This window comes from Tupaia chinensis, unplaced genomic scaffold, assembly GCF_000334495.1.
Source record: "Tupaia chinensis unplaced genomic scaffold, TupChi_1.0 Scaffold000434_1, whole genome shotgun sequence".
NCBI lineage: Eukaryota > Metazoa > Chordata > Mammalia > Scandentia > Tupaiidae > Tupaia > Tupaia belangeri.
Window position 1 is genome coordinate 2,540,902 of NW_006159939.1, and position 9,103 is coordinate 2,550,004.

At 38.5% G+C, this 9,103-nt stretch overlaps 1 pseudogene; it reads left to right on the forward strand.

Moving 5' to 3' along the window:
* Positions 1–293: 293 nt before the first annotated feature.
* Positions 294–1,709, forward strand: LOC102486891 (centrosomal protein of 83 kDa-like; annotated as a pseudogene).
* The last annotated feature ends 7,394 nt before the right edge of the window (positions 1,710–9,103 follow it).

A 9,103-nucleotide genomic window follows, 5' to 3' on the forward strand; every position in this document is an offset into this window, starting at 1 on the left:
GCCCTCCCTCTCTCTCTCTCTCTCTCTCTCACTCTCTCACTCTCTCACTCTCACTCTCACTCACGGAAGAAATAAACTTTTTCCCAAAAACTGTATGTCAGGATAACCAAATAACTAATGAACAGGTATTCTTGTTTTTTTCTTTTTTATAAAAGTGGTCCAGTCAATAAACAAGGGAGAATTGACGGAACTGAAATATCACCGTCTGCATCAGGGACTGCAGACCGCTCAGAGGGCTGAGGGGGGAGGCCTAGCACCCTAGGAGGCCGGTCCAACCAGGGGAATCCTGAGCCATGCCGGGGTACCTCAGATGTCCTCAGGGGCGGGAGCCGTCGGGGCCTACTCTGCTTCTTCCCTCCTCCTTCTCTTCCCGCCGCGCTGGAAGCGGCCGCCCGGACTCTCCAGGCGTGGCGGGCCAGGCTGAGGACCGCGTCCGGCTGCCCCGTGGCCTCCGCGAAGCAGGGCTAAGTGGGAGCCTGTGCTTGGAGCTGCGGAGGTGCCCCCTGGCGGCGAGCGGCCGGAACACCCGTCACTGTTGTAGGCGTGCACCTTGCAAGGGACCAGGTGTGATTCTGTTATCATTGGGCCTCCCAAGATTCTGCCTCAGCGAGAATGAAATGAGAAATACTCCTGGAAGAAAAACTAAAACAAGAAGAAATCCAGAACTTAGTGTTTACAGGGTTGTCAGGTCACTTACCAATATGGACATTTTTAACACCGTTTTTCCTCCTTGGTGGAGACAGTGGCCTGACAAGTTCTCAGTCTCAGTTCCAAAAAATGTTAACCGATGAAAGGTTGCCATGTGGACATTAGGAAACTATCAGAGGCTGAAAGCCAAGCACACAGGTCGCAGACTAAGTACACAAAGTCACAAAATGAACACAAGTGCCTGTTAAATGGAAAGCAAACTCACCAGGAAAAATTTCAGCTGCTGCTTGAAGGGAATTTGGTAGGGAAAACTTAAGACTTAGATGAAATGAAGCTGCGGGTATTAACACCAGGAAAATTGGACTTGGTAAAAGCCCAGATACAACAAGAATTTGTGCTCGCTTCGGCAGCACATATGCTAAAATTGGAACAAGAATTAGAAACTCCTATAAGATAGTTTTTTTAAAAAAATTGACTGAAAAAGTGGAAAAGTATAAAGCTGAATATAATAAACTTCACTATGAACATACATTTCTCACATCAGAATTTGAACTCAGGAAAAGGAATTCGCAAGTGTTTTAGAAGAGGAAAAAATAAAATACAAATCAGAGATTGCAATACCAAAAAGAAAAAGAATTGCATAAACAGCTGCTTGGTATTAATCCCATCAGAGACAGCAAAGGAGTGGAGCCACCTGTTTCAGAAAAAGTCCGTTTGTGTCATAAAAGGCTAAGTAGCAGAATTAAGGGCTGAAAAACAGAATTCTGATGCTCAGGTAGAAAATCCAGAATATAGGCATGGCAACTGGCTGATATACAAGCTACAGTCAGGCCCCTGGAGACTGAAAAACAGCTAAACTACAGGCTGAACACTTGGAAAAAGACCTGCAATGAAGCAATGAACAATACATTCTTTTAATCAGTAAATTGCATAAAGCTGAATGGGAAATAAATAAGTTGACAAGTAAAGTAGAAGAACTTAAACATTCAAGCAAACAAGAAATTACAGACATCAGAGTGAAGGCAGCAAGAGCGAAGAGTCAGTGAGAAAGAGAGAAATGATTCATAGTGAACTGGATAGATTACAGTCAAGGAAATTCTCAAATCAGCTGTTGACCACCACAAAGTGCTCTTAGTAGAAAAAGATGGTGAATTAATACGTAAAGTAGAAGCTGCCAAGGAAAGAAGTTATCAAAAACCTATGGTATTACAAGATGAAAAGCTAGAATTTGAGAACAGACTGACAACTTTAGAGAAAATTAAAGCAGAACATAATCTCTGGAGGCAACTGAAGAGAATCAATGTGATGACAAAGTGCCAGCATCATGGATGGCAGAAGAGTAAGGCAGAAGGGAACGTCAGAGAATTAGATTGAAACTTCAACAACGAATTGTGAATATGGAAAATGAGAGAAAGAAAAATAAGAATTCTAACCTGAAGCATCAAGTCAGTACTTTGCAGACCCAGCTGACGTCACTTATAGAGTCACAGAATGACTTGCTTAGTTCAAAGCAATGCTGAAGGGTATAGGGGAGAGGTTAAAACAGAATGCCAAAGTTTAAGAAATCGAGCTGAGGGACCAGCAGATGGTGTAATGGTTACATCACTGGACTCCCACATGGCCAACCACGGTTCAAGTCCCGGACCTGGCAGCTTTAAACATTCTGGGTATGTGTGCGTGCGTACCCAAAATCCTGAGAGAAGAAAGTATTGCAGCGTGACCATTCCCCTGGGGCGGGGGGAGGGGGGTGATGTCTTGCATTCTGTCTCTCCAGCGAGCATACATGCCCTATAGCAAAAAAAAAAAAAAGCCTAGAATTATTATTTCAAAAATAATAGAAAAACAAATCAAACTGACAAAGCACAACTAGAAGTTGAAAAGACATCAGAAGAGAAACAGATACACTAGTTGGAGGAAAAGCATATATTTCACGAGCATTATCACAGACAGGGGAGAAAGCACAATAAAGCTAAAGAGAAAATGTAATGAACTGCAATTATACTGAAAACAAAACTCTTTTATAAAAACAAATCGAAGTGACTATGCTAGAAAGAAAAAAGTCTTGGAGGCAAAGAAAGAATTGAAAACAAGAAAATCAGGTGTTAAACAGACAAAATGTTCCATTTGAAGAATATATCAGGCTTCAGAAAAAGACTAAAGAATATACAGAGGCGGCATAATGGATTTCAAAGTCTGATTTTTGTTCCTGACATGCCTCCAACAGCATCCATCAATCCATCATTACCTTTCAGTCATCAGCCATGGTTCCAGGCAAGGAATTTCTTTCCCTCTCTCTCTTTCTCTCTCAGGCAAATGCACAAACCCTATGACAAAAACTAAAATAAGTAAAACAAAGCAAAACCAAAAAAAAAAAAAATCACTTATTGAAACCTCTAATGAAATAATGACTCCAGACAATCAATGGCATGAAGTTGCATTGTATCAGTCAGACAGGGATTCATTGAGAACATTGTATTTGAATAAACACTTGGAAACAATGAGGAAGTTTACTGTGTGGCTATGCCGGGGAAGAGTATCCAGGAAACGCAAGAACTAGAGCCAAGGCTACTCTGTGGAAGTCCTTCTGATGGTTAAGAAGTATAAAAGGAGCCCAACAAAACTCAAACATAAGAAAAATAATATGAGATGGAGTCATCGTGTAACAAGGAGCCAAGTTATGAGTGACTGGTAATATAGACATCAACTGATGAAGACTGGGTAAAGTAGGTTTGATAGAGGAAATAGGGAGTTTATCCTAATTTCAGATATTTTAATACAGCCAAATAAAATTATCATGTAGGCAATTGGATATAAAACTTGGAATTCTGGGCCAGAGACAAAAATAAGGGAACCATCAACATGTAGATGATATTTATACCCCAGGAACTGCACTAAGATCTCTAAAGGAAGAATATTAAAAGTAAAAATAACAGCCAGGACAGAGTTTTGAAGAGAAATCCAGAAGACAACACTTTTTACATTCTTACATACTCGATAATTTAGTATGTATTGTATTGTCTTTTTTATAAATTCTAAGAATATGAACTCTCAGAGGGTGGGGATTTTTCTGTTCAGTTCACTCATATTTTATAAGTACAGAAAACAGTCCCACTTAGTAGGCAGTCAATAAATATTTGTTCTTGCTTTTGTTTTCAAGCTTTGTTTAAGTTTTATTTATTTATTTACATGAGAAAGAGGGAGAGAGACAGGCATTCCTATAAGATCTTCACACTACAGTCTACTCCCAGTATCAGCCAGCCCCATCACAAATATGTGTGCTCATGCCTGGTAAGCTCAGGGAGGTCTCAGGACATGAGCCCAGGACTTTTTCCTGTGGGTCCACTTGCTTTACCAATGTACCACCACCTGGCCCAATAAATATCTGTTAATAAGAATCTAGGAAGTATGCTGTTAATGTTTTAGACATTTTTCTATGTACTTCAGTCATAGAAACAGTCCACTTACTTTTCTTCTAAGTGAATTATATTTTTGCCTCTCATATCTACTCTACAATACATATGGAATTGATTCTTTGTATGATATAAAGAATCTATCTTCATTTTTCATGCTTCTCTCCATTTCTATAGAATAGAGTTCAAACTTGTTAGCATGAAAGTCAAGGCACTTCATGATCTAGACCCACTGTATCTCTCCTTTATTTCTGACTGCCACCCTATGCAGCCCTGGTTCAGCTATATTCAACTACTTGCAATTTTGAGCTCTAGATAAGAAATATGACATTTAAGAGGAATAAGAACAGAATGTGATATTATTAAAAGGTAAAATCTGTATATATGGGAAATGTATCTGAATACCTAAAAAATCTTTTTAAAAATTATTTGACAAACATAAAATTAATAAAATTTTAGAGCCATAACTAAAATATTTTCATCCCTTAAAATAATGATTGTGGGACTGGCAAGTGCCATGGTGATTAAGGCGCTGGACTCCCACATGACTGACACGGTTTGAGTCCCACATATGGCGACTCGATTTCTCACTTTCTCTCTCTGGTCAAATTAAAAATAATAATAAAAAAATTAATAATTATTTTAAAAAATAAAATAACTTCTGTAAAGATACCAAATAACATGAGACACACAATATAATTTGATAAAAATAGAATTCTAAATTATACCTACCATATGGTTTCATCTAAGTTTTAAGAAAAGAAATTTAAATATTAAAGAAATATTACAGAAGCATACTAAAATGTTAATGATTTCTGCCTGGCAGAGAGGATTAGAGAAGCTATATGAAAGAATTTGTACCATAAAATAACCTGGACTTTTCCAGCCCAGCATTGTAATCAGTAGAGATTGCAAAAGAGCAACCACATGAGAGGATTATCTTGAGGAAGACCTTAAAGGAAGAAAAAGAGACCGATCTTTGCTGGTAGATGGTAAATATTTGGTAGGTAGGGCTGAATTGAGAAGGTTAATGTGTGACTTGTATGTTGGGCATTTGCTTTTCAACAGTTCAACGGATTCATAGATTTTCACCCACATGTGGTAGATCCAAAAATGTAGGTTTGCTGATAAGTCCTAAACTGAATTCTCAGCTAATATGAGATCCTACTGCACCATTGAAACATGTCCCTAAAGATCAACCCAATGTTTCCCAAATGAGAAAATTTAATACTTAAAAAAAAAGAGAGAGAGATTTGGTGAGGATCACATTCTAGTTGAAGAGAATGACATCAATTCCATAATTATTATTCGTTCCATCCTTCCATACTTTATTTCCTGATCACTGAGCTCAAATCAAAATGACTGGGTGTTTGCTTTAAAAAATTACCCTGATAAGATAAGACACGTATCCCCAAACGGTTTCTTTCTCAAAAGTATTTTTAAGAAGCTCTTGGGACCAGGAGTTGGTGTAAATGCTATGTGGCTAGACTCCCATGTAGTCGACCTGTGGTTCGAGTCCCAGACCAGGTGGCTTAAACTCACGCTGGGCACATGTGCATGAGTGCCCAAGATCCCGAGAGGAGAATGGAGGAGAAGGGATTGCAGCATGGCCATCCCTCCTGGAAGGGGTGATTTCTAACTTTCTATCTCTCTCTTTCTGGAGAGCACAAGCACCCTAGCAAAAACCTCTCAAAAAAAAGAAATTAAAAAAAAAAAAAAAAAAAAAAACAGAAGAAGAAGAAGAAGCTCATATTCATTCAGACAATTTTTTGAACATTGGAGTCTTTAAGGACACCACCACATATTGATAGACCATCTGCTTTTGGGGAACAGCCACAAAAAATCACTTGTGTAAGCAGCACCACACTTTCAGTATATAAATTGTCTATTAAAATGTTTATGAAGCAATTCTGTGTTTTGTTGCTACTAAATGAAAACATTATATCTTCTATTAAAAATTCATTAAAAGAATGCCATTCATAAAAAGATTCAATTAAGTATATGAAACTTATCCCACTGTGACCTGTATTGGGTTGTTCTGTAAGACAATATAATCCTATTTTTGTTCCGAGTTCATCTCTGGAACATGAAGGTCAAATTTCATTAAGAAAAACAGCTCTGCTCTCCCAGTTAGAGTCCCAGAGGAATCTATGTGAACTGTCCAGGGAATAGGGTGGGAAATACTACTCAAGCTGTATCACACACACACAATCACACACACACACATGTTCATATAGATCTTTCCTCTATTATCCCTTCTGTTTAAGATTAACTAGAGTTTTATTGTTGGTTTGGTTTGGTTTGGTTTTTTGGGGTTTTTTTTAAATAACAAATAGAGAAAATATCACAGCATTGACTCCTTTTTTTACTAGAGGCCTACCAAAAGTCATATTCTAATTCAGGGTTGATCTGCTGAAAATTCATGGCCTAATGCTCTCAGGCCTTACTTAAGCATTCCCACTAAAACTGTCCTCTCTTCTCTCCAAAAATATAAACTCACTAGTCTCTTGCATCCTAGAGTCTTTCAGACATCTCGTTAAAAGTGCTTGCTCTGTAGAAATCCCCACTACAGGACTAAATAGGTCAACAAACTGCTTAAATAACCTCAAATGATGGAAAGCTCACCCAGAACTTTCCCTGTGTTTTATAGGGACAGCTTCAATAGAAACTTATTCCTGTTTGGTTCATAGAGTCTGATAATGTTTGCCTCCATGTTCAATGGTTGATTGGACATTTCTGCCTCCACAAAAGGGGATTTCTGCAGAGCAGCCAACACACAAAACTACCTTTTATACATGGCGAAAGACTGTGGTGATTTTGGGACCAGCAGTTAGCGTAATGACTATGTAGCTGGACTCCCACGTAGTCGACCATGGTTCGCTTCGTGTCCCAGACCTGGTGGCTTAAAACTCACACCGGGCACATGTGCATGCATGCCCAAGATCCCGAGAGGAGAATGGAGGAGAAGGGATTGCAGCATGGCCATTCCCTCTGGGGGGAGATTTTTGACTTTCTATCTCTCTGTCTCTGTCTGTCTGGCAAGCGCACGCGCCCTATAGCAAAAACCTCTAAAACAAGAAAAAAAGACTGTGGTGATTTTATAGCATCCTGGACACTCAACATCCATGAAGTAGAAATTTGGGCTCTGCACCAGGCACTTCTTTTTTTTCTTTTTTGGAGAGGTCATCACCACTGGAAAGCTGGGGCCAGGATTTGAACCACTGCTGGCCATGTGGGATCTGGCTCTCTGTGCATAGCATTTAACTGTTGTACTATAGAGCGGTCTCTTATGATTATTTTTTAATCTTTTTTCCTCAAAAAAATAAAAGATGCATCAGAGCTGGTATGATACTTGTTAAACATGAAAACTTCTGGATCTATGAGTAGGCAATTCTGGAACTGAGGTACAGAGACTATTTTGGAAATACTGTGCTGGGTAATTCTTCTGTACCCTAAATTTAAACAATTACTTAAGTCATTTGTGTAAGCTTCTAGTTCACTCCAAATGCATTATATGTGTGTGTGTGCATACATATACGCACATGTATACATATATATTTTTATTTTATATGTATGTATATAGATATGGTTTTTCTAATTTTCATTTTAAAATGCAATTTTTGGGGGGAAAGAATAATGAAAAGTGTTATGGGAAATACAGCTAAGTAGAAAGGTCAGCCCTGTGGGAGCAAAATGGTTTCTCTTTCATGGTGAATGTGATGTTATTAACCTCCTAGCAGCAGGACATGCCCCTTCTCTTTGGCGAAGACTGGTACTAGGTGGTGCTTGTTGGGCCTGCGTGACCTTTGCCAACTTTGCTTGCTCATCTGACTGTGGAGAAACAATTGATTTCTTTCTCTACTCTCTGTGAAGAAAATCTCTATTTCACTAAAAAAAAAAAAAAAAAAAAAAAAAAAAAAAAAAAAAAAAAATTTCCCCCAAACAAAAAAAAAAAAAAAGCATAAAATCTGTCCCCAGACTAAACTGAAAAGTATTAAAAATAAAAATTATTAATTAAAAATGACATTTTTGTTAATGACTTTCTATCTGCAAATTTCAGAAATGTTCTTTCTCTTTTTCGTCTGCTTTCAAGAAGGGGAAGAAGAATCAGAGCCAGGGCCTGTAAGGGCTTTGCTTGTAGTTATTGTACCAGGGATCTTCAGAAAATTCACAGAAAATGTGGACTGTGGGGAAAAAAAAAAAAAAAAACAACTACGCATGATATTCAAACATTTCTGGCACTAAATACCTGGTGTAAAGTCTCAGCCCCCCCCCACCGACCCAAATCACAATAACTTCGAAGAACTAGTCCAATCTCAGAGTTGCCTCTGAGTCAGCTGAGGTCTTTCTTGGGATGGTATCAGCCCAGTTTCTTTTCTGTCCAGTCCTGCTTCATTTTCTATCCAAAGTTATCAGTTACTCCCCTGATAACTTTCTGAGTGCTAACCTCTGCTGAAGGTTTTTTCCCCATGGAATCCACCCTACAGCAGCAGGGAATTGAGAAGGCATGTTCTATAGTATAGGGTAGAAGTTACAATGAATATATACAGTTGGTCTAAATACCAGTAAGCATAGTAATTTTTCCAAGTTGCAGAATACTAGAGACCCTAGAGGTCTCTAGGAATTATTTAGACCGGAAGTTGTTAAACTTTGACCATTTTTTTCAGAATCTCTTGAAGAAGGTTTCTTTTATTTTATTTTTTTAATTACCAAGGGTGTGCATGCTTGCCAAAGACAGAGTTAGCACACAAGCAAAACCTTCAATGAGGTGTGGTCATGCTGCAATTCATTTTCAATTATTTCTCCAACCTTTTGAGATCTTGGGCATACACGCACATATGCTATGCTCCTGTTGTGTTTTTTAAACTGCCATGTCTGGGACTTGAACCACATGGTTGGCCAGGTGGGATAGATCTTCATTAACTACTAGACCATCAGCTGGCCCTTATATGCATTTTTGATGAGTGAAGATTAAAATTTTACAGAAGATGAAGGTACATTGAAGGTGCTGGCTAAATGGATTGAATAGGGACTAAATCTTCTAT